Raw genomic sequence first — 27,008 nt, forward strand, 5'->3', positions numbered from 1 at the left:
GTGTCCAATAAGCGTCCATCATCCGGGCGTTACAGCCAATCAGCGATCATCTTTACCGGACACGCTTGTTCAAAACCAGAAAAGAGTACTTGTAGGGGTCTTTGCATACAAACTGTGATTGGGACCGCCGAGAGGTTTGATACGACGAGGGAGAAACACAAGTGAAAATCGTTATTTAAGATAACCTAGATGCCTAATCGTCTTTTGTAAGTTTGTGTTTTTGGTTAACTGTTTTGTTTGAGGAAAAACAGTCTGATACTTATGAGAAACTGAAGCGAACGTAACATGCTAGCGTGGCTAACCAGCTAACAGTTAGTTGATATTAGCATTTGGCTTTAGCCAGTGTTACAGTTGGTATGACTATCTAACTATTACTAGTAGCCAGTCACGCCGATCTCTTTCAGTGTCACGTAGGGCCAGTGTAGTATTTTAAGGTTAACTTCTTTACGATAAGTTGGAAAACCGAGATTGGCCACGTTTTGTGCACGTGGCCGTGGCTAACCTGCTTGCTTCGAATGGTTGGTGGTGTACGTAGGTGTTGCTAACTGTCACCAACGTCTCACATTGCAGTAAGATAAGATACCCGGTTTGGCGATCGTGGCAGATGATACAGACTGGATGAAGCTATACGTGGACCGCATGTGAACTCAAGGTAAATACAAATCGAGCTCTGACACACCTGGAGAGCCTGCATGTTATAGTCGGAGGGGGGAGGGGATGAGAGTGATGAGTTGCACTAATCAGTTGGGGTGTCTGCTGCAGTGGCATCAGCACCCCAATCCGACCCAACCTGAGGACACACAGTGTGCACAGGGGCCATCTGACTCAACCCATCCCCCACTTTTATAAGTTGGTGTTTAAATGTACACTCATTTAGTAGTTAACTAAGTACACTTGGCTTAAACTAATGCATTTTAATACAACAGCTCTACAACAAATCCCCCCCCCCTTCATGACTTTGATGTTCAGTTTGTGCTGAAGATGTTTTTCTGTTTTGTCCTCCCCACTTATAGTAGTAATGCATTAAAGTTTAACAGCTGCACAAATTGCATCTCCCAAAAGGATCATGAAGTCAAATCATCTCTTACGCAATTGAAATAAAAAGGAAACACTTAACCCTGCATGAAGGGAGCATTTTTTGCAAGTGTGTTTTATTGAAATGCATCAGTTTTACCTAGGTGTACCTAATAAACTGACAACTTGGTGTATGTGCACACCACAGCATGAGAGGAGTTTGTTCAGGTAACATGAGATTAAATTGCTCAATTTGTCAAAATTGTAGTGTTTACTTTATATGCACGGTTAATAGACAGGATACAGTTATAAGTTTGTACTAAGCTGCTATGTGCACATGGCTATATGCTGATGCTGATATTTCTTCTAGGGCTGGGTGATGTTGATTAAATCAATAGTATAAATTAGAATATTGGTCATCCACTGCATTTCAAATAAAAAAAAACCTGTACATACAAATAATTCTTCTATAATAAACTCGTTTTGTGTTCAGTCCTGTTATTTTGAATGAATTACGTAAAATGAAGTGAACATCACAGCATGATTCCATTGAAAAAAATAATACAGAATTATCAGTCAGTTCTCATTTATGTTCAAAAACATGTTTTATTTTTCAAAATCTGTATTAATACTGCCTATTTTATTTCTCTCCCTGTTTTTGATACCATGGTCAAGCATCTACAGGTGGAAGGATGCTGTGCTGTGAAGTCTCTCAAGCTCCTGTCCACCCTCACTCAAGCAGAGCTTCAGTTTACTGGAGGCCAGCCCTTTCATTTCTCAAGGTCTGTTTCTTAGATGTGCCACCGTCTCCCTAACTGTAGAAGAATTATTTCCTTTTACCAAGTGTGTGTTTTGTTTTTTTTTTTTTGTTTTTTTTAAGCTTTGTTTTCGATCAGTCACCCACAGTGCTTTTGATGACTGTCCCTGAAACAGTCTTGTTTTCCATGTAAGATAACATCTGCTACAGGGAGTTCAAAAAAATCCATCATGTGTCCTAATCACTGTGTTATTAGTTTCAGCCCACCCATTTATTTCGGATCCATTTGGTTTGACAAACAGCATGTGTATAACCACACTTGTCATCAGTTAACATATTGTTTCATTCAATATTGTGACTTGTTATGGAAATTGGACAGATGAGTATATTCGTTACGGCAGTCAGTACTGTTGCTTGTCTTTTTAAGATGAATCAGTTAAACCTAATCACCTTTTTTTTGTTCCTGGATGTTTTATTATGACACTCCTCTACATTGGAAGTAATGACAGATAATCCTCTTCTTCCACAGAGTGAACCTTTTTAGGAAATCAGGGATTAGACCTGTATTTCAGCTGGGGTAAACTCAGGTTACGCAGGGCTGCACAAATTGAAACACCTTGACTTTCTAAAACCTAGTACCACCATACCTTTATAGTGTTTAAGAGAGCCACTGGGGTGTGACAATGATGAGTTGCACTATTAGTCGGGCTGCTGATTGCAGTGGCACAGCAGACCTGTCCTGACAACCTATGGTGACACCCATTGTGCACAGGGGCCATCTGAGTCACCCCCCAACCATCTGACAGAAAAAAGTGGGCCACTGCTTAAAGGTTTCCTTTTGTCGTTTCCTGACCCTACAATTATGTGTTTTTGTTCCGCTCTCTTCTCTTACCAGCCCGACGATGTCAGGAGTTCAAGGACGTAGCTGGGCAGGATGTTCGAGGCATTTTGAACACGGTGTACAAAAATGTTTCCTGCCAGCAAAACTTGTCCCTTCCATAATGGGTAGAACAAACTCAAACCTGTTGAAAAATTGTCTAATTCAATTAAGTGCAAATCTTTTCTCTTCCCAATTTGTCCTCTTTTGTGGATTGTCATATATAAAAAAAAAAGTCACAGCTCAAAGCAGCTTATCATTGCCAGAACTCAGCACGATATGTACAGTGTAATATTATCCTCAAATAGGGTTAGGAGCATGCTAGAGTATTCAACCAAGAGTATGACTACAGACCTTCTAAATGGAGGGGAAAATGGCCTTCACAATGTGATCCTGGACAAACCATGATATGCAGTCTATCAAGAGCATTGAGAGTTAGAGTTCTAAGGTTGTGTTTCATTTATTCCAAAAAAAAAAAAAAAAAGTGGATGACTGAGGGTATACACCAAAAAAAGTTGAGGCCTATGCATTGTGCACACAGATATAAGCACTCAGATACCTCAGATACAAACATGAATTTGAGAAACGAGCAGTGGTTTAAACCAGTTATTTTAGATGAAGTAACAATCCATGTGGAGTTTGAAATGGTGAATTTATTAGTGCATATAACAGATTGTTGCAGTCACTGGCTGTGTAATCTGGCCAAATAACATCAGAATGAATCATAGGTTTTATTCAAAACAATCATGTTTAGTGTGCTTGATGGCAGAGATGCTCTGTGACCTCATGGCAATGGTAATATACAGTGAGCAAGCGTTTTCACTGAGGCAGCACAGGCTATGCTGTTTGTCCAGCACATTCATTTGTGTCTTACTGTGTTAATAACAGTGCATTTCTATTTATCATTAAACAGCTTCCATGAGCAGGCAGTTGCTCTGTTGGTCATTAATGACCCACTTAAAACTTTGGCCAGCTGTGATCAGTGGCCCACTTGATAGTTGGACTCTTGGGTTTTTTTTTGGAAAACAAAAACTGCCCACGATAGCATTTTTCATGCTATGTTTCCCTTTTTCTTTTGTCCTGATTACTTCCTTAAGTTAATCATTGACTGCTTTTAAATTTCCTCTGTCCTCTTTCTGTCTTCCCCCCTTTGTCCCTGCAGGCAGCATCATGCCCAGAAAACCCTGCCAACCCTGCAGCAGCAGCCGCTGGTACAGTCGCAGGTCACAACCAAAGTTCAGCCTGGTCCTCCACCTGCTGCACATATCCCATTCTTGATACCTGAGCTGCTGCAGTACGACCTGAACTAACGATGATGAGCTTCCCACTGCTCATCATCATGACCCAAATCCTGCCTCTGGTATGCCGGTCATATCCCAGCTTCTGTCAGGGGACCTGAAAACCTGCATGCAGGTTCTTTTGCAGGTGAGGGCATAGTTTTTTTTTAATCAACTTGATACTTTTTTTTTATTTAGGGTGAAAAATGGAGAGTACTTCCTTAATAATATAGAATGAAGTTGAAACAAACTAAGAAGAAAAAATACAAACTGAATGTTGAGCTGTGCTTGTTTTGTTTGCAGAAATATTTTTTGACTAAACAACAGTAGAAACAATTTTCAGTACTGAGAAATTTTTCCGTTTGGGCTCAATCTCAACAGTATGGTAAGGCCTGTTTTTCTTTTCTCTCTTTCATTGTACAGATGTATGATGGTTAACAGTACTGCAGCTGCACGTCATCCACAGCATGAACACTGATGACCATTGTGGACTTTGGGAAGACATCTTGAAGCTCTACAGCTGTATTTAGGGCAAATTGCTGGTGAGCAACACAGGGGGAAGGCCTGTTGTGCTACATTTATCTTCAAATAAATTTTGGCTTTACTGTCATTACTACAAAAAAGGGGGGGGGCATGATCCAAACACATCCTGTAGTAAATATGAACAAGCTCTGTTGTATGTGTCTACCATCCTTTTCATAGCATTTAGCTGCTCAGTAATCCTTTGAGTCAAGCAGCTTGCAGTGGCAGAATGGGTTGACAGTGTCTGTGGATTCCTCTGAAGGGATTGCAGTTTTTGTGATTTCCTTGCATCATCAGAGGCCATAGCTCATCATAAATATCTGCATGCTCTCTGTGGTTGTAGCCAGCAGTGGGTCTCAGACCTGATAATGTGTGTATTTGGTTAAAGCTTAGGCCGGGCAATAATAAGTAATATTAAAAGCAAGAATATCTTGGGGGGGGGGGTGTTGGTGTTGGTGTGAACTGCGGTATTGACGCCGATTCTGACCTTATGACCTTTACAGAATCGGTATTAACAGGACATGAGTGGATCATAATGAATCGATAAACTTTTTTTTTTTTTTTTTTTTTAAACCACTGTTTTGTTCTCTTGTCCTTTCAGTGAATAAAATGTTCATTCTTTTAAAAGTTTCATTTCATTTATTTTAAATTTTCTGTAATAGAAGTGGCCACATCTGTCAAATACTGCTAACTTTTTATGTTTTTTCCAACCTCCCCACTTTGTGAGTTCTAGAGGCAAAGAGTTGCTGATTATAAGCATTTATGCACATGTTGTTACTATGATGCTGTGGGGGTGGCTCTGGCTCAGGAGCTAGAGCGGGCTGTCCACCAGTGGCAAGGTCTGTGGTTCAGTCCCCAGGTCACCTGTACGAAGTATCCCCTGAACCCCAGATCATGTGTGTATTTATGTGTTAGAGAAGTGTATGAATGTGTGAGTGGGTGAACGAGGTTTGTAGTGTAAAGCGATTTGAGTGGTCTTTAAGACCAGAAAAGCAAATCCATTTATAATGCCTCACTCAAAACCACATCCCGTTGCACCATTGTGTTGGCATCATAGCTGAATTTTCAAAGACTCATAGTCTTAATATTTTGACTTTATGGAACTATAAATATGACTAGCTGTTTGTGATAGAGCTGCTTTGTAATATAATGACAGAGACTTATTAGAAAGTGTCACAAAAACAATTGTGCAGCTCTTAGAATAGCCTGAAGTTTACTTAAGAGCAATAGCAAACATGTTTAGTTTGCAAAGTGTTTGAAAAGTAGTAACATCTTTTAGGAGTTTATTACAGATCTCTTCAGCAGACTTCTGAAAGCAGCTTCAAAATTTGGTTTGGGCTTAATTTGGGTCGCAATTGGCAGATCCAGTTGGCAGTCTGGTTATTCTGGATCAACTTCTGCCTCCAGTAGAGGACAGCTCTCAAACCACTGTAAAGAACATCTGTGTCAAATGACACCTATAGTTGCCCACCTCTGCTGTACAACATATTTTGAGCCACCAGATGGCAGTTGAACATTGGTGTTCCTCCAGTCTGTGAACAGATACATGTGGTCTAATGGTGTCTCGGTCTCTTGTGTAATATGGCAACATATTTCACTAGATTTGCTCCACACAAACATTTATAGCTCCTGCAGGGATAAAACTTGGTGGATAAAGCTACAACTTCGACGAAAACCTATGTTGGAGGCAGGTTAATACAGAAATCTGGATTCTGAAGTCCCTTACCCAACTCAAAAATCCCCACTTTGAATATTCATATCTTGTCACACAATAGCAAATTAAAGAGGTTCTCCGACCCAAGTCTGTTTGCCAAGAAAAGTCTTTCAAATTAACTAATTTCTACTTGAATATCTTTTGTTACTCGGGATATTTTGGATTCTAGATGGAAACAAAGGTCCATTCCGTTCAGGGACGTTTTACACACATGCAGTCATACAAACGAGCTATGACACATTGTTTTGCTCTTGCAGTTTGAGAATATACTGCAGCTATGTTAGAACACATTGTCAGATCAGACTTCAGTATAACCGTATAAACAACTTTAAGCTATCAAACAACGAGCTGATATAAAGAATATTGTGTACAATTCACTTGTCATCCTTTATAAATGTTCATGTTGTGAACTTTTCAAAGAACTTTAAATGTACTTGAGGCTTTCTCTATACCTATCGGTAATTTAGATAATTAGAGTCAGTCTCAAATTATATGTAAATGTTTTGAGTATGAGAACATAATAGTACATGTCATCCATTCTTTATGCCAGTGCCACACATTCACAGCTATTCAGGTGGTGTACAACTCTATCGTCTTAGTTTATTTTAAACGTGATGATGGGTCAAAAATGCAGTTTTGGTATTCTGCTGTCAAATATTAAAATGCCTGCACTAGTGTAAATGATTTCATTATTCACAGTAATTTTAATCTTTTTAACTGCTGGGAACACTGATTAATACTTTTCCATGTGCAGTTTTACCACATCCTGCAAAGATTATTTTGTATTCAAGTGAAAGTCTGCAGTGAAGGGCACTCAGTGACTTCATTTGATGTAGAACAAGAGACAAATCAATTATTCATCTCGTTAATTGTGAACTGACACCAGATTTCTCTTCAGAGCGGCGCCTCAAAGGTTGCACAGTCTTGTTTATGGCAGACCACTGTCATTAACTTTAAAGATCTTGCGGCACCATGGGAGTCATTTTTAGTACCAGCTAACACGTCAATCCAGCCGTCGTCTTTTTTTTTTTTTTTTCCTTTCACCCGAACCTGTCAACATCAGCCAAGCTGTCTGTCAGGCTGTGTCACAGAGCTGAACAATGCTCTCTGTCTGGACACTTTTCCTGTCAGACTGAACCCGACTGTACTAGACTGTGGGCTGACACCACTGCTATAGCAACCAGAGAGTAGCAGGCTGCACAGGTGTGTACACTGACAGGAGGAGGTGGTTATGTCGGCCATGGTGAAATGTTTTGTTCAAAGATGTTTTCAGTCTCTTGTACTGAGTGAAATTTGGGCTGTGATGTATAGTCTGTTCACTGAGGTGTTCTCTTTCAGTCCTGTTTTCCCCCTGGCTCTCTGAGCATTGCCATCCTACTCTCTTCCCTCCCTCTGCTCTTTACCTTTTCTTCTTCTTTCTTTCTGCTGCAGTTGAGACAGATGTTCCCATTCACTTTGCTGTGTTTCATTCTCTGGGAGCAACAAACTAATTATATTCAGTTTTCATCATTTTGTTTTCAGATCTGCCATGTTCCAGGATGAGACAATATGATCCTATGCTAACTAAAGGGACTGTAGTGTGTGTAAGTTCTGAAAGTATTTAGAATTATGGTAAAAATATTCAATTTGTGTTCCCACAATTTGTGTTAAAGTCCCACATTCAAAATGTCTAAGATGTTCTTTAGAAACAAATCAAAGATGACTGAAACTACTGATAATTTTACTTGTTGACTAATGGCATGAAAAATCTCAGCGCTGTAGGCGAGATATTCATGTTACTTATGTTGTTTAAAACACAAATGTATTCAATTTACAATGTATGTTGGATGTATATACAACAGAAAAAGCAGCAATGCAGATTTTCAAAGCTGAAACCAGAGATTTTTCAGACCTTTTGTCTGAAAAATGGTAAATTATCAAACTTTGACCATTTTCTGCCAATCACCTAACTGATCTACTAACTACTTGATTCAGTGCTAGTAGTGTTTGGTTTCTGCTTCAGGTGGACATATTGTGTGTTCAGAGGTGTGGAAGGACTGCAGTGTTGGCATTCATGAATGGAGTACAGTGAAGAAAGTTTTAAGCAGTCAGGTGGTTAAATCATCAATAAAGCATTACTAATCTTTCTTAGTAATCAGTAGTTCTTTCAAATACCTTTTTGCCACTAAAATGAGATGATGTCATTGAAAATATTTTTTTTTGTCCTTAGACCCAGCGAATCTGACGTTTTAGCAACTGAAAAGGCTCTGCAGGTCTTCAAAACACTGAGACTTGTTTTATATGTGGCTTTGTATTATTTATATTGGTTGTACGTGGCATTGCTCATCTCACTGTATATGTCCATTTCGTGTCATTTAATAAGTAGAAAAACATTCATGGTTTCACACACGCCCACGAGGGATTTAATATAGGGATTTTTTCTGATGTCTCATGTCTCATTTCACTCAGAAAACTGCGACTCTGGGCTGTGATTGACAGGAGCGCAGAGAGCGATCATAAGAGAACTGATGGGCTAGACTTTGTGACCAGAGGCAGCTCTTGTTTTGCTTTTAACTGAACTCACTGGGGAGTCGAGGAACATCCAGCTGTGTGCAGATGTTTCCTGAGTATTGGGGAGGGAAGATATGTCCTACAGTGTAAATCTGAGATGGGGCATCTCTTAAAAGAGATAAATATGTTTGTGCAGCCTGAGGAGGCCGTCTTGTGAGTGTCGAGGTCCAGGGGGAGTTTCACCTTTCACGGTGCTCTGAACACACACGTTCAGGTTGCTGTGCAGATGGCGATCAAAGGAAGGTTTCATATCAACAGCTAAAAAAGCTTTTCTGCTAACCAGGTCATGTTGATTTGTTCGGCTCCCGAAAATGACTGATCAGGGAAGTAACCCCGGCCCCCAGTGTGTTGTGCACATGAATAAGTAGACATAGTGGCCACGTGTTTCACCAACACGTTAATGGTAGGAGGCAACTCGGTGTCAGTTAATAAAGAGCAATGCATAAAAATAATTAGTCCCAGCTGGTCCTAGACCAGACACTTTGTTTGTGTAGTATTTTGCCTTAAAGGGCCTTATTAATCCGTGATGAACTTGGCATGTTAGTAGCTCCATTTCAGATCTGCTGGATGGTAAGACTGGAACCTTGTTTCAGTTTGCCTCAGGCAGATCAAATTCATGTCAACTTGTGTCTCTGCATTAATCTTGAAGGTGATCACACCTCTACAATTGGTTGTCTGGTACATAACCTTTTTTCCGAAATTCCAAATTTTCCACAGACAATTTAACAATACTCTAAGTTAACATTATGGGCACCACTAGTTCTAATAAATTTAAAAAAACGTGTGTTTTCCCCATCACACTGAAATGGCTGATGGCTCTTAATATCATAAATCCCATGAGCCTAAGCTGGTACTGCTATGGAGAAAAAGCCAATGAGAGACATGAATCAGAGCAGCAGCAAATTTGGTTGGTTTTTTTGGTTGTTGTTCATTTAACGCTTCTAAATGTTTTATCAGCCTTCTACAAAGCCTAAACGTTAGTGTCAGCAGTTATTCGTGCATGAGATATTGAGCGGCATTTGAGCTGAGTGACTGGACGTTTATATTTTTAGGCACATAGACTTTTACCCTTTGAATTTTATCAAAGAACCAAATATTTTCTAACACAGTTGCTTGTCTTTTGCTTCAATGATACAACCAAAAGTTTTAAGTGTCAGTCACCTAACATTGTTTGTGCAGACAGTGCATGCGACTTTTTCTCCTGGAACTCTAGACACCCGAAAATAGCTTCTTCCACTTCACACCATTTGCGAATATGTTCAGAATTCAATTTGTAGCTGACTCTTATTTTAAAGCCACTGCATCTTGGTGTGTAACACTGCGGATTTCGATAAGGTGCAGTTTCAAACTTTTCATTGTCACTGAAAGTGTCTCTCCCCACATCTCCTTCCCAGTTTCACTTTGTATCTGATTTAATACCTCTGTGGTTGTGCAAATACCTGGGAGGCTCCTACAAGAGTACATACCCACCAACATTTCTCCATATACATGTAAATGTCTAAAAAAGATAGACAAGAACAGATTGAAATGCTAATGCACCTAACAGTTCCTCACTGTTGCACTCGTGTGGCATAAACTTTCCTGTGTGCTTTATTTGTATTTGCTCAGGAGTGATGCCTGAGAGTCATAAATGCAGCTACATAAAAAGTCACTGACAAATTTAATTGAAAACCTGTTTTGTAGCTTTGGAAGAGTGTGACTGATGCAAATGAATCATTCCTGTACTTTTTTTTTTTTCCTCACTGAAGTCGATAGTTTCTTCTCTTAAAAAAAAAGGGAGGATTCTTATGTTGAGACACATTAACACAGGGCCAGACCAGAGGCCTCTCTGACTGCTGTTTATCTTAATATGAGTCATCATAAGGTTAAGTGGAAAACAGTTAAAACTGGAAACAGTTTATAATAATTAGGAACAGCTAATGCCTTTGGCTTAAGTTCTGCTTGCCTAATAAAAGCAGTGTGCAGTCCTATATAGCTCCATGCTGGTGTAGGTGTTCAGAAAACCACAAGGGAACACACAAATGAATAGCGTGCATTTGTTTATTTCACCCGAGGAAAATGCAACTAAAATAGGCTGCCGTTCAATAGACTTCGTTCTGCTGTGATTTCTGTTCAAAGACACGCCGTTTATTTTCATAAAGCTTATGTCTTTGGGCAAATCAAAGCAATGAGTGCATATTCTGATATCACAGAGGAGGCTTTCAGAAATATTGCAACACCTCTCTGCTCTGAAATCATGTCATGCTGGTTGCATTTTTTGTGGTGAGATCTGTCAAAGAATGTTTTCTCAGATTTTCATATTCATGTGGAGCTCATGAATACATCATGACTTCTCTGTGTCCTGTGCACCAGTGGAGGCAGACAGGTGATGGAAGCATTGGGAGGTGTGAAGTTACATATTTGCTGTCGGAATAGTATAGCATTTTAAAACATAGATGATTATTCTCTCTGCAGTACTCATAACTCTCATTTTTACTCTTTTACTCTTAGCAGTCAGTCGCACTTATCCAAGCCAGAATGGGGAGGTGAACTTCTTCTCATAAGCCATTAGGAAGAGAGCAGGAACTTGTCAGATTAAATATGCAACAGGCTGCACATGTACAAGACATGCAGCTTCCAAAATATTTCAAAGGAAATTCCAATCACTTCAAAATTTTTCCTTCAATAAGAAATTTCTGCATGTGTGCGAGTGAGCCTCAAATGTTTCCCATGGGTGTAAGTGGGGCTTATAGGCCAACTTGGAGCTTGAGATTCAGGAGTTTAGAGGAGGGTAGAGGGTTGTTGAGATGGTCTTGGAAATGAAACTACGTTATGGGTAGTTCAGTGGGCTTGGGAAATCAGAGCATTCCTTAAAATACACTGAAAGTGGGTAGTTGAGGTAGCCTACGTGATTTGAGCATGCCCAGAAAATACACAGAATCTGAGGGCATTTTAGGGGATCTGAAAGAATCAAACCTTCCCAGAAAATACACAGAGCCAGTGGGTAGGTCAGAGGCTTGTGAGTTTGTAGCAGTTGCACTGAATCAGTGGATAGCTGAGTGGGCCAGGTATATTGGAGCACTCCCAGTAATTACACAGAGCCAGGTCAGCTCTGTCTGTTTAGAACCCCTGGAAAATCAGTAATGATTGACAAAACAAAAGCAACATTGATCAGCAACACTATAATAATGATAATGATATGATTACTTTGTGCAAATGGACAATAAAATATTATAGATTTCACCATTTAAATGATTCCTGTAGCAGATGAAGTTGATTTGGACGGTGGAACTGTCTCATCCAAATGTTAGAATGGTAGGATCTTTTTGGTTTTAGTTGGGACTAGATGATTTTTAGCCTGACTGTGGTGTGTGGCTGTGTGACTCAAAGGTGATGATATTGTTGTGCTGTGCATCGGGTGTTTGACCCGTGCTTATCTGGCATATGTATCACAGATGTAGACAAGAGCAGAAGAAGAAAGCAGCTAAATTGCTCAGCGTTGTCACTGGAGATTTGGACGCTGAATAGATGGGAGCTTCAGTCAGATCCAGGCTGACATTAACCTTCCCTGCTGTCCCCTCGCCTCCTCAGAGGTCCGTCCATGATGGATGACCTCTCCTTTGCACGCACAATACACACAGCTCTCACTGCTCATGCCCATTAAGAACATATCCTTATAAACGGATTAGGAGGCTGATAATGGAAACTTGGGGAACTTGGTCCCATAATCTCCTGCCTGATACCTTTTTCTCTGATCAATCTTTGTTTGGGTGCCTTGGAGGTAGTTGTTGAAATGTCATTGGCCGCAGTTTGAGAGGTGAGGGCTTGTGCATGTGTGTGGTTGAGGATATTCAATGTCAGATGTTAGATTCATTTGTCTAACTTGTTGGGTGCAGATTCATATTGTGGCACTGGCTTGGGGTGTCGAGAGGACCCATTAGTTATTATCTGTGAAGGGTGTTGCATTTATGATTTATTCGGTGCTGCAGCAGAGATTGTGCTGGTACATTATACCATCATTATGGCTTCAAGCGTGACCCAAATTTCCTCTGCCCCTCTAAACTCACCCCCCTCTCCTCCTTGTCGTCCTCCTCCTTCCACTGCGGCGTCTGAATCCAGATGGAGAGTAGACTGCACGGTGTGACCGTGGCTTATTATCAGCCTCAGCTGCACTGTGAGAAGAGGCCAGAGGGAGATGGAGAAAAAGCAGAGACAAAAAAGGGGGAAGTTGCGAGAAAGGAAAGATGATTTGCACCACACAGCAAATACACAGTGTGTCAGCAGACATCACATTTAAATGTAACACAGCTAAAGAGAGAATACAAAATTCTGACTGATCATGCTGGAAGGTTTCAACACACCTAATATATCCCGATATTATGAGGACTTTTCTAAATGGCTGCTGCCAATCAATAAAAACTGTGGCTATCGTGCTTATACCTGTAGTATATGCATACATGTTGAGGACCATTATGTTCACCCTCAGCTATAATATGTTTGAAAGTCATAAATAGTCACTCATAGACAACTTTAAGACACATAAAGATGGGTGACAAATTAAAAACCAACAAAAAGTGATCCACTGCAAGTCTCCAGAATACCTTCAGTGCTTCTTCTCATAGATTCTCTTAGTCTGTGGATGAAATGAGTTCCTCTAAAAGATATTCTCTCATTTGGTGTTTTGATCATGAGGATGAGGATGGGGGTGGCAGTGGAGCTCGCTGTCTGACATGACACTTCAAAATCTCCTGTGAGTGTTCAACTGGGTTGAGATGTGGTGACTATGAAGGTCACAGCAAATGATTCACATGATTTTCATATAGATCAGACCGTTCAGTGACCCCTGTAAGGACATGTCTTTGTTTTGCTGTGTTTGTCCACTCATTTATTCAGGTTTTTCATTTAATTTGTCTCCCATTTGTATCTCTGACTATCACCCATGATGAGGAACTGCATACTGACATGGGCTTCGAAGAATGGTGTCCTTGGATTTTAGTCAGTCAGTAGCTCTATTGGATTCAATGGAAGCATATGTGGGAAGCCATTTGAGAATTGAAGGGCATGAAAGGATATTCAAGGGAAAGTATTGGTATTGTCTAGTCTTCTCTGACTATTACAGACTTCTTCAACCCTCCTGCCCTTCCTTCTCCTCATCCCACTATCACTGCTCTGGTCACACCTCTATTTTGTACTCTACTGTAACCTATTCTGTTCTATTTTGACACACACCAGGATGCCATGCAGGGACACGCTGTGTCATACTGTCAAATCCCCTCACAGTCCTGTTGTGATGCTTATCTGACATTCCAACATGGTGTCTCGGTTTATTTCGTGCCGTTTTCCATTCTCAACCAATTTTTTTTGTCCTTGTTGTCTCAAGGTGATTTCTGACACAAACAGCAGCAGTGGGAGTCTTCATCTCAGTTTGCTCACCGTCTCACAGTCCTCTCATGCCAGAATGGTGACCTGGGAAACATCCAAGCTGATAAGTCAAATTCAGCAAAGAAGGATGTGGTCAGGATCAAAGCTCAGCTTGCTGTAAAAGTTTATTGTACAGATTGGCAATTCATGCGAATTTCATTTTTAAATTCTGTCACTTATTTTTGGTGGGAAGCATTTGTCTCCCTCATGTCACCTGAATAATGAAATTAGCATTGTCTGTCAATTAAGGATAACTGACAGAAGTAACTGTTGCTGAATAGCAGCCACACTGGGTAATTGTGAGACAGTGGCAGGTTGGATTTCCCAGTATCACCTTGAGACATTTTACCACAAATGTATTAAGACAACCTGATACAGTGTTTTCAGAGTGCCATCTGTTTCAATAAATGCGGCTCATCCTGAACATATGCCATTACATCATCTATCTCTTTGTAACTGTTTCTGGTAATATGCACAGGCCAAGTGATGTCCCATTCCACAGCTGAGTTGTTTTAATATGATGCATATCTTTTATTTTGAGGAATCACTGAAGACTGATGGTGGCTTGTACTGTAAGGGAGGGCTTAAGGGGAAGAGTTGGGACAAAGAACAACAGTTTAGAACAGCAGTGTAATATTGACTTTCAATCATGGATTCATTACATCAGCTGACAGTATGATGACTGCACTCCTCTAACTAGGTTAATCTGTTCTCTGTAGGAATTAATATTAAAAATGTTTTCCTTTGAGCTAAACATAAAAATGTGTCTCATTTGTTGTATATATATATCTCTACATCTTATGTTTGGGGATTTCCTGTATCCTCTAGCTTGGGAATTCACACGATGTGGGTGGATTACTTTGATGTAGCCATCAATTAGTGGAAGACTCTATTATTATATCAGCATAAAGTATGGATTAAAATGAACAGATGCGCCAGTCTGCTCTCATATCTTCCCATATCTTGAGCTATGATTAAAACTGCAGCCATAGGGTCTGTCTGTCTGTAACAACAGATGACCGTCAAGCCAACTAAATGACACGAAAATGACAGATTCAGCAATACATTTTTAATCTTTGCCAGGGAATACTTATCAGAATTATATAAAAATGTAATAGGATAACACAATATGGTAAGGGATAAATCAGATTTAGATCTCCATACTTTACTGCACTTGATCAAAGATTTATTTAGCCTGATGAGAGCTTTTCTCCTATAATCATCTCTATAAACTTTTGCATATTGAAAATTGCATTAACAGAACTCCATTTTGCATGTAGCAAAAGAAGTTGTAAAACAGCACTGACATATTATTTGTCACCTACGTTGATACACTAGATTAGGTATTAGTGAATTTGTTAAAGAAAAGCCATGGACCAGTGTAATTGAAATAGATTTGCCTTCATGAGACATATCAAAAAGGTCACTGCATAAACGTGGAATGCTGTCAGAGCAAGAGTGTCTCTCTATCTTCAAGAATCTCCTCTCTTCTGATTGTACTTTATCTTCTAACACCCTATCATACCTAACTTGTGCATTTCTTTACTTAATCTCCTTGCACTTTGTGTTTCTGAACAGATTTAGTACTTAGTCATTGCTCCCAGGTCTCTTGTTGTACTGAAGCTTGTAAATGTAAGTTTATCAGGCAGGTTGAAACTGTTTGGCCAAAGTACACAATCAACTACAAAGCATAATCTATACTTTTCCCCTTTTATGTTGACACAGAACGACTGGTTGGAGGTAAGGACACCTTTTAGCCGAGGACATAGGTGGAAGTACTGTTAGATGAGATAGGGTAACAGGAACGTATGAGACTCGGTGTGAATTTCCGCCAAGATGGGATATTAATATTCCCCATATGTGTGAGCGTGAAACAGATATTATTCAAAGGATTTCATTTTAGATTCAGTCTCTTGGTTCAACTGTTGAAGTTTGTGGGTGCACACAGTGAGTGATTAGAGAGAAACAAAGTTAAATTGCTGGTGTGATTGGTTTCTCTTCTTACATCTTGTTTAAAATCCTTCAGGGACCCTGCAGCCCTCTCTCTCTTCTTTAAGCTGCCACATCGAGATGAATCATCACTTCATAGTGAGGATTATCTTTGTGAGTCACCCATGTTGTTAATACCACACCTTCATAGGGCACCTATACCTCACACAAAGCATTGTAAGAAAGTGTGTACCATACTTTTCCTAGACAAAAAGAGTGGACATTCAAGGACAAAAGTCAAGATTGAGATAATTTATCCATTTTTCTGAAGTGGTGACGATGTGATAGTTTTTTCATGCGAGCAGAAATCTCCCAAGACTGCATAATAAGAGATGGAATAAGCACTGTGTTTGGACAAAAGAAAAAGTCTGGAGGATTTTTCTCTGAAAATAGCCATTGTGAGACTCTAAAAAGGGGCATGACAGCTCTTGGTGAGTACATTGTTATTTCTGCTGACCATATAGTGTGCTGATAACTTACTGAATTGCCTAGTATAAAGTCTACTGTCCTTTGTTCAATTTGGAGGTGAGAAGGGAGCATTCCTGTCCTTCACCCCAGGTCGAGAATACAGAGCAGGTTGTTGTGAGTCAGCAGGGGGACACAGGTAACTTTTTAGTGTCCAGAAAAAGGCCGAAAGAGGGAGAGCTGCAGCATTCCCTCGGCCAGGCAGCTGCAACATTAAAGTGAATGATGACTTTAAGCAGTATATTTGATGCCATCTGTGCTGCATTGCTGATTCTGGCGGTGAGATGTGCTCACACACAGCTGCCCTGACTGTCAATGAGAAGCTCGTTGGGCTCTCCAGCTCAAGTTGCCAGGCCTCCGAAGAAGATATGAAGTGCACTAAGACAGATAAGGAAAGCAAAGACAGATATTTGCAATTTACTCAGCTGTAGTACAGAGAATTATATACTCAACAATAAGACATGGTATAGGACAATACTGTAGAATTCAGACATGAGGGAAGTTTAATAACTGACCATAAACTGTTCTATCATTAGAGGGACACCCATACATTGTACCCATATGTGACTGCTGAACGTTTCATTTTAAAGCCTTGGGCATCTCCCCTCCTCTTTGAAGGCTTTCCACAATATTTTTTAAACCTTGCTCCCTTTCAGCAATAGGAGCATTAATGAGGTCCAGCACTGATGACCATAGGCTTAGCTTAACGTCTGCATGTATCCATCCCAAAGGTGTTGGATGGGGTTGAAGTCTTTGTGTAGGTTGCTCAAATTTGTCTACACCAAACTGATTGCACAATTTCTTTATGACTTTGTCATAGAAAAGAGCCTTCCTCAGGTTGTTGTCACAAAATTGGAAGAAAACTATTGACCCAGAAATGCATACATTTATTACAAAACAGTTATGTGCTGCCATATAGTGTGTATTGAAGAAAGTAAATTGTGAGCAAACACAATTCTGTGTGTTTCTCACCAAAATACATTGTGTATATTCTTGAGGCCTATTGAGTATGTTGATTGCATTTTAGTTCCCCATGAAACACCTGCAAAGCCAGTTTTTTATGTTTTGAAACATACATCCATGTTTTTTATTGTATTTATATCCCAGTAATGACAAATTAGAGTACTATGTCATATGGAAAATTATTTTACGATAAAAAAAACTCTTTGACACTTTCGAACACCTCTTTTAGAGTGACTTGTTAAACAGTTTGACTCCACAGGATGTCACAAGTGAACATCTGGCTTTATTCTGATTGGTTAGAAAAATCAACGACAAAATCGAGCAGTGGAAAAAAAAAGCATCAGGACAATACCAGAGTTATCACTGTGGAGGGATGGTGAGACAAACATGTTAAACTTGTTAATGAATTGTAAAATGGGTAAAAACAGTTAAAGCTGCTTTGCACAAACTAAAAATCGCGGATTTAACATTTCCCACACATTTTACCTGAGGTGTCGTGAATAAGTGAACTCATTTTCATGAAGCGAGTGAGTGTTCAAAGAAAAATTAACCCTGGCTTCTGCTTTGTCGCTCTGTGAAAAGAGACAGGGGAATGTCATTTCTCCTCTGTGCGTCTCCAGTCCAATTTCTCAATTCAGCTTCACAGGGGAATAAATTATGAGAGAGAGAGAGTGAACTGAAAGTGAACCCTCTGTGTTAACCTGTGAAAGCAATCTGAAAAGAAAAGTAACATTTGAAGTAAATTTTGAATGCTTTATTTAAATAATAGAAGTTGTCCTTTTTTGAGTCTCCATGTGAAATGCTAAATGCACCAAATAAAATATATCCTCTCCTTTTGCAGTTGTTGCTTGTTAGTTTTGTTAATAATTACAATCAGATTTGTGCAGGTTCCTTAGCCAGGCCCTTTCAAATGTTCCCTCCAGTAGCTTCAAAACTGCCATATTTCCACTTTGTACAATAGGCATGGGTGTTTGACTCATGGTGTATGCTGCTGCTGCATGGTGCCCTTTAAAGTTTCAAGAGGCAATACAGTTCACAAGCAATGTAATTATAACAGAAACAGGTGTCACTATAATCATCATCAACACAAACATAAGTGCATGAAGGAGCAGTGTGCTTGTGCTTGCACAGTTGACTGTACAGAAGAAATTAACGGTTGGAGATTAGCAATGTGCCTATTGCACTTTTTCTTTTTTTTTTTCTTTCTTGCCTGGTACATTCAGATAAATACATTGTGGATAGGCTCTACTGTAGATTAGCAAATTGTCTTGCTTGCTGTTGGAATAATCCACTGATGTCTGAACAAACAGCAGGTTCATTAACAGTAATATAATGATTGCTCTGGTGACATTTTGGGTGTTCAAGTTTGAGTGCAAAACTGCAAATGCAAAAAGTTTATACTCTAATACATAACTTTGTAGACAGGTGTCTAGATGAATGAAATTGTATAAAAAGGTGGTAGACTTGGACCATTTTCAGTATGGACTTTATCTTCAGAGGGAGCAATGTGTCTGGCATAAACAACTCATTATAACACCACCTGATTTTTGGGCAACCATGGCTATGGTGTGAAGGTAATATTTATTGTACTGTGTGCTTTATGTTGTATGGTCTATGACCAAAACTTCCTTAACTAAACTTAATGCTGACAGTGTGTGAGTGTCCACTACCTTCTTTGCATAATTCAAATTAAAACGTATAAATTCTCCCTCTCTGTTATTTCTCCATGTTTTGAGAAAATTGGCTCTGTGGTATCTGAAATATTAATGAATGTCACATTTATTTAGTGCAACTTTTAGCACCTCCTTAAGCATATTCACTGTAAGATAATCATTGCTAATTCCCAGATGGATCTAATGCACTCTGGCTATATTTTCCACAGAATAGTAAAGTAAATGCTGGACTTTGGCTCCCTGTGGTGACCTCCTGCAGTGATACACAGCTAGGTACACTCACGTGTCAGGCTAATGCATTTAAATGGACTCTTAACTACAGCCCCTGTAACATGATTTAGTGAAGTCTGCTGTCTATGAGATAAAATCAGGCACTGTAACATACAATGTTGTGCATGCATTGAAAGCAATAAAAAACATGTAAAAGAATTATGCATATAGTAAGACACACACAAGAAAACTGCACATCGCACATAATTTGAAGTGAACTTTTCCATTTTTATGTGGTGATGAGGAATTGCAGGTTTTCTGGTGAAAAGTATTATCATCTACAGGCTGCCCCCTGTCTTGTAGATCCGTAATGACTGTTCTAGCAAATGTCCAGCCACATGAGACTGTGAAACGTGACATGTTGACACTCGTTTCCATCTTTTTCTCTGTCTGGTAGTAGTTGCCTTCACCCTAATGTCATGTCTCTGGGTTCTGTCCAGTCATATGTTTTATTCATCCCATCCTGTCTGTCTCAGTGCTGAATACAGCAGTGGGTATGGGAGCCATTGTTGGTTTCAGTTAAACTGTCTAAGGACTTTGCCAGAATTGTTAGATTTAATTTCAGTCAGCAAATAATGTAAGATCATGAAGTAGAGGTCCACAGTCTCCAGAAATGTTATGCTCTAATAGAAACATTTTGATCTGTTTGTGGCTGCATCTTCCCCTTAGTTTTTCCTGCAAATCTGCATCTGTTTGTGTCCATTTCCACTTGTTGGCTTTGTAAGTAGTTGGCCGGAAAAATGTTTTTGTACTACTTTATCGCCCAACGCGATAAAAAACATCGGGGTGATCGTGAAGGCTGATAATCGACCAATCGATAATCTTGAGGACTGACTTACAGAAAAGTTGTCTAGCTTGCCCACATACAGTCCTGTATTGATTTGTGCTGAACTGCCACAAGGGGGAGCTGCAACATTCCTGTTATTCTAAAATACTAAGTCTGTCAACATGGCTGAAGGCTCGGTTTGCCCATTGTATCCCCCGCTAAACAAAGTTAAATCGGATGTGTGAAAATACTATGGATTCCAAAGCAAAGGACTCAAGGTGAAATTAACTAACGTTACTGTCAGTTACTTAACGTAGCAAGTGTTGGTTCAGTTTTACCAACGTCCACGGTCATCTAAATGTTTGTTAACGTTATGCTGCTGTTTTGGTCACCGGTGAATTAAGCTACCGATAGGCAGGTAACGTTAGCATAACAGAACACAACTAACGTTAGCCAGGTAACGTTAGCTATGTAATTAAACAGCAAATAGCCTCGATGTCTCAGACTGCAGCTGCTGCTCCGGAGCTTTTTGCTGTTTAACTACATAGCTAACGTCACATGGCTAATGGTACATGGCTAACGTTAGCCATGTACTTGAACCGCACATAGCTCTGGTGTCCGACAAATTGACTGCAGTTTATCACAGTTTTTCCTTTCAACGTTAACCGTAAGATTAATTTGACTGCAGTCCATTAGGAGCATTTCAAATCAATTAGAATTAATTTATTTAATAATCATCATATTATTTAACGTAGCCTGTTGTATTTATTTTCCCCTACTTTCGAAGGGAGACCTTATGATTTATAATTACCTAAAGATTGTTTGATTGTTTTTCACTAAAAATGATGTTCACTAAAATGACGTGTCCTATCTGTGATGCAGTAAAAATGTTTGTTTCTTACCGAGATATGATGCGAAGTGATTTCAGTGTGTTTTGGAGCCATTTTAAGAGTTTAAAGCATATTTTCATGAATATCGTGATAATATTGTTAATCGCAATTATTTTGGCCAGAATAATCGTGACATAAAATTTTCATATTGTCCCATGTTACATTTAACATTTATGGATTGACTACATATATTTGATCATATAAATACTGAAAGCTTTTTTTGTTGTTTTGTTTTTTTGGTTATCGTTTGTCATTCCTTCAGGCTCTTCATTATCAGAAGCCACAAAACTGATGTGCTCATTTCAGTTTATCCTCCAGCAGAGTGATTCATGAACATTGCTCTGAACATTGAGTGTACATTTAGTCACCGGTGCAAATGAAAATGTGCTTATTGTAAGAGAGAACTGGAAGTTCTGAGCTCATTTGAACCTTAGCAGTTGTGGTGAAGTAAATATAAAACTGGGAGCACATGGAGCAGGTGGAAATGATCTTAGTTTTGAGTAATGGCATCTTAACCTTCAAGTATGTTTGAGTTTATATAGAAGGAGTTTTAATAAGGTTTGAGAAGTGTGGATGAATTTAGACTAGAATTACAGAAGGACTTGACTTCTGATTGATGTAATAACTACTTTAATGGCCTTTTACACTGATGGTGACAAATAGCTGTAGCATTGGTATTCATAGATTATGGCAGTTTGAATAGTAATACTTGAGCATTACAATACATGTGGGTCTTGAGAAAAAAGAACTTGCTTTTAACAGTTAACAGCAGCATTGAGCTGCCAGCTGGGCTCACCAGATTCTGTGATCACACAGAAACACTTTCACACTTGTATGTTAAATTAATGTGTAGGTTTGAGCAAAACTGTGGGACACTGTGAACTGTCTCATGTTGCTACGAAAACACATATCGAAGTGCTGATTGTCATACCTATTATCACTGAAAAATGCTGCAAAAGAACATTCTGTATAATATAACCTACCTTTGTCTCAAGGCTACACTGTTGAAAAAGAAACAAGAATACAACTTTATTATCTTAATAATATGTCTTTTTATCAAAATTGCCACTTTATATTCTGTGAAACAATTTGAAATTGTTTCACAGAATATTGTACCTTCATTTCAAAGTTCAAGTCCTTACAGATGTAATCTGTAGAATGTAATATAGTACTGTTTTTAACAAAAACATGACCAACAGTGACAGTGAAGAAGTAGATTTTGCTGTAGTAGTGGTTTAAGAATTTTCAGTTAACATTTTGATACTTTTATTTTGCAGTAAATTGGGTCATTGAATCCACACTAAAGGCAATTGCTGTCCCCTGCAAAGATGCAAGCTACAAATATTCACAGAACTACAAAAGGTGAGTGTTTGATACTCAAACATCTATTCTTTTAGTGAGGTATTGCTTTAAGACTCTTTTAAATTTAGACTTGCTGAGACACCAAGGGAGTAAGGGTGGTTGGGGATTGAGGAATGGGGGAAACCAGGTCACCCCCAAAACAGTTGGGCTGGTCCCAGCTTGTCTCTTGATACTGAGTACGGTTGTCACAAAGATAATCTTGTATCATCTTATGGCAATCAGTTCAAGGCCTCTGTGATAATCATGACAGCTGACATCTGTGAGAGCTTTGACAGTTAACTTGAAGATAGCACTTTTCCCTCTTGAGCTCTCTGAGCGACTGAACCCTTCTTTCATCTGGATCTCAGACAGGAGAGCCTCACCTTCATCTATGAAAACAGTCAGGTTTTGGCTGCGGGCCATGGCTCCGTTTCTCCCTACATCATCCTCCTCTCTCACCAAACTTAAGTCCTGAGATTTCTCTTGTCTTTGAATGTAGTTGGACAATTCATTGGTCTGGAATTTCACCACAGTCTGAGCTCACCCAATCAACCCATGCAATATGAACCTGTACTGTAATACCAAAACAGTGAGCTTAAAGATGTGGAAACACACTGAAGATAACTTTGCAGTCTCTGTGGATTCATTACGAGTGACACCTCTCACATTATGTGTAATTCTTTCACATTTTCTATTAAAATATTGATTGTTAGCACTTTAAGAGAGCCAATTAAAAAAGTTTTAGTATTTGTATTCCATTATCATATTATTTATTATTGTTATATTTGTTATTCTATAACAAACTTTTCATCTCAAATTGCGTTTTTCCAGTGTAGCTCATCTTTGATTGAGGTCATCATGATCCTTTTATAACAATCCAATTATAAGATTTTGTATCAGTTCATCAACGTGGCAGAATGTTTTATTTGTCTTCAGAGAAACGGGACCTTTTGAGACAGGTGACTTTTGAGACTTTATTTTTACATTAAAGCTTTTATAAAGCCCTGTCCAGTGGTGAGAATGGCATTTTCTAAATAAATTGAGGAATGAATACTCCAAATAATTTGAACACTGCAGACACCTTGCAGCCCCAGCTTAATTAAAATCTACATTTTACTTGCCCCTCTGAGGCCCCAGAAGCTTAATTAATCAGCGTGGAATTACAGTAAAGCATGAAAAGTATTGTTTATCTTGGACGCCTCCGAGAGAATAAGCATACTGTAACAAAGCAGCAGTGAGTAGCCCACAGTGTCTCATCCATCATCCCTTCCATGTCTGCCAGAGACAAAACCTGTGAATTATTTTCACCTGCTGTCAGATATGCACTGTCTCTTCCACTGCCACACTGATGTGTAGTTCACTTCTCATACTCCCCTTCATCTCATCTAACTTCCACTCCCTAGGGACTGAGAGATAGAATCTGTGCATATGTGTTGAACATGATTACCTGTACGTCTTGCTTCCTCGCCATACGCCTCACTAAGGTTGAATTAATGTCGAACTGACATTAATCCTTCTCGCAGCTGGAACAGAGAAGAGAGCTAGCTGTACTGTAAATTATCAAATAATGGCAGTTTTTTTTTTTAGAAAAAAAACTTTTAATATATTGAAATATAATCAAAGTTGTTGTAACGTTTGTTCAGTGTGACTTTTGACTCAAAATAAAATATGCATTTTAAGCAAGATGGACCTACTGAGCTGTAGCTTTATCTGAAATTATTTTGCGCTCTTGTTTTGAGAGACGTCATATTTTGAGTATACACACACAGCGAGGTGCAGACTAGTACAAGTTTCAAAATAAGTCCTTAAAAATTAAAAGAGATAGTTTCTCTTTAATATGCATCTTGAATCTATACATCTTGACTTCATCGTGGTATTGTCTGAGGTTGTTTCCAGTTTCCTTATGCAAAACAATTTTCCCTTATGGAAAATGTGTTCTGAGTCAAAAAAAAACAAAAAACACAACAAATGTAATGGCTTGCATGGTAAATTTATCATAATGTACATTTTTGCAACATAAATTTCTGCCTTTTTTTTATCTGAAGGTGTTTTCAAGCTGAATCTGAAGCAAATTGTAGAGAAGGTATGAATACATTCAAGCAGAGGGACACGTCAGCAGGATTTAAATAAACTGAAAATTTTACAGCTGAGGATACTGGTCCAGACTTTGGTCATTTCAAGAAAATTCAAAAGCCTTCAAACTTCATTTTGACTTTAATTGAACCTGAAACATATGACTTACAAGCAAGGCTTTCCAAAACTCAAAGAGGAAGAATATTGTCAGGACCAGCAGTTAGGTCAGAGATGGAACTCACCAGTGTCCAAACTGAAGACCCACTGGAGGCTCAGCAGCTCTTGTTCTGGTGTGCTTTTGAATAAATTACTCTCACAAAACAATTGGTACACTGTCTGCAGTGATGGATGTGTTGTACCAGATTGTGTTCGTCAATTGAGAGCTCTATCTCAATTTACCAGTCTACAGTCCTGTCCTCATCTGGGGCCACGAGCTCTGGGTAACAACAAAGAGAGTGAAATTGAAAACGCAAGAGGCCAAAATTAGTTTCCTTCGCAAGCTGTGTGGGCTCACCCTTAGGGATAAGATATGGAGCCTGGAGTGAACCTGCTGCTCTTTTGCACTGAATGGAACTGATGCAGGTGGCTTGGGCATCTGATCATGTCTCCTGGACATCTCCCTGAGGTATACCAGGCACTAGTCGGAAACCCTGGGGCAGAACCAAAACACACTGGGATTTTGTATAACCATCTGGCCTGGGAAAGCCTCCAGATCCCCCAGGAGAATTGTGAAGGTTGTGACTTAAATAAAGAACATCTGGGCTACTTTGCTGAACCTGCTGCCACTTCTTTCTGGAAGTGGATATGCAGAGAAAAGTCAACAGATGGGTAGACTGTAACTCAATTGCAAGGATCTCTTTTCTGCATCCATGGTCTGTCATTAGAGAGAGGGTGGGATTTAGATGAAAGAAAGGGATGTGCTTCAGTGACATTTAAAGACACTTAAAGAAAAATACATTTTTGATTATAGTTGTACTACTTAATTTTTTTAAGTGGGACTTATTTTGCTTTTTAATTTTTCGTGATTTAATCTGGATAGTAGACTTCAAAGAGCAATCTGAAAATGCAGGGATCAGAAGCTAAAATACAGGGTTTTCACATGTATCCACACAGCCTTAGTGAGCTGTGCTGGAGAGATTTTCAGAGAATAAAAGTTTCTAATTCAAATGATTTGAACTCAGACAGGACCGCTGTTTGAAAGCACCTAACAGGATCTTGTATTATCTCACCTCACCCATTATAGTGCCTGATCTGTTGGCTGTGCCCATGGTTTTGCCTAAGAGTGTAGCAGATTGAAGCAGATGAATTCAGACCCTCAGGGGCCACAGAGCTTACAGAGTTGTCTTCTACCTCCAGATTCATTTAGCAGAAAATAGTGACAAGCGTCAGTGCTGTGACCTTCTGTGACCAGCAAGATAATATACCAGCGTATTATTGGTAAGGGACTTATGTAGATATTTGACATCAGCACAGTCTGAGACACGGTAGATCACGATTTCCTCTGAGAGTCTGCAAACTCCTAGAAAGGCTTTATTAAAAGGAGTGATTTATCTAATCTGGAGCGAGGAGCGATGATGTGTGAAACCATGAGAGATGATTAAACCTTTCTAGTGTCAGGGAGATGGTCCCTGTCACATCCTGCGCCTCGTCAGAATTTAAGACCCTACTGCTGTGACATGTTGTCCTCTAAACTCTGCACCGTTCACTCGTTTCCTTTTATTCCTCCCTTTGTTCTTTAATCTCCAGTTGATGTGGCAGAAACACAGATTCATGAATTTAATTGCTGTAACTATTCACCTCGCCGTGGGTTGAAGTGTCAGTTTAGTAACTTTTCACAAAACTTTATTATAACCGGTGGCACTGTATACAGATTTTTTTTATTATTATTATAAAAGAAAACAAGTTAATTGATCAGGTATTAACAAACTGAACTGATTTCCCTTAAAGGGTCAGTTCACTTAAATAACAAATACTTGTAGTTGTATCTGTTTAAATACAGATAGTTTGGGCTTTATTTGAGTTTTTTCCTTCCTCTTGAGATATCTGCCTTCGTCCAAACACAATAGATTTGAGTGGAATTTCATCTGAGGTATTCACATGATGAAAGTGTATGCTTTAAAAAATTCAATAAAGCAACATGTCTGCAGAGACAGTGTCCTAGTTACTCTGGATAATCTGCAGACCTCACTATCAGTTTTCATTGAAACTACTCTCTATTGAAAAGCCTCTATGGGAACTGTTAACCGTGACATCTTTCATCATTCATCCAGAGTACCTTCATTGTATTTGAATCCAGAAATCTTGGGCAGACATCTCAAAACCCGTACAAATAAAACTTAAGCTATCCTATCTGCTTTGTAGATTGTACTAAAGATGAAGTAAGAAAATGTATTATTTACTATGTTGAGATTGTTACAGGTTACTGCATCATACCAGAGAAATTCATATACAGTAATTTTCTCAGTTT

At 39.2% G+C, this 27,008-nt stretch overlaps 2 long non-coding RNA genes and 2 other non-coding genes across 5 annotated transcripts in view; all 4 read left to right on the top strand.

Annotated features, from left to right (window-relative positions):
* The first annotated feature begins 45 nt into the window (after positions 1–45).
* Positions 46–5,014, top strand: LOC108887786 (uncharacterized). Of its 2 annotated transcripts, XR_001961694.2 has the most exons (6): positions 46–206; positions 571–652; positions 1,690–1,796; positions 2,667–2,776; positions 3,811–4,073; positions 4,349–5,014. It is a non-coding gene; the product is annotated as an uncharacterized LOC108887786 (long non-coding RNA). The 2 variants fall into 2 exon arrangements; XR_001961695.2 differs by lacking the exon at positions 2,667–2,776 and having other exon boundaries at positions 4,349–5,013.
* On the top strand, positions 717–830 carry LOC127143653 (small nucleolar RNA SNORD67). Its single transcript, XR_007815224.1, has one exon. It is a non-coding gene; the product is annotated as a small nucleolar RNA SNORD67 (small nucleolar RNA).
* LOC127143664 (small nucleolar RNA SNORD67) lies at positions 2,448–2,560 on the top strand. Its single transcript, XR_007815228.1, has one exon. It is a non-coding gene; the product is annotated as a small nucleolar RNA SNORD67 (small nucleolar RNA).
* A 15,391-nt stretch (positions 5,015–20,405) lies between the features above and the next one.
* LOC127143220 (uncharacterized) overlaps positions 20,406–27,008 on the top strand; it is a 37,971-nt gene continuing 31,368 nt past the window's right edge. The window contains exons 1-2 of the long non-coding RNA XR_007814483.1: positions 20,406–20,515; positions 22,405–22,489. This is a non-coding gene — a long non-coding RNA (uncharacterized LOC127143220). The remainder of the gene's footprint in view (positions 20,516–22,404; positions 22,490–27,008) is intronic.

The sequence above is a fragment of the Lates calcarifer genome, linkage group LG2, assembly GCF_001640805.2.
Source record: "Lates calcarifer isolate ASB-BC8 linkage group LG2, TLL_Latcal_v3, whole genome shotgun sequence".
NCBI classification, from domain to species: Eukaryota; Metazoa; Chordata; class Actinopteri; family Centropomidae; genus Lates; species Lates calcarifer.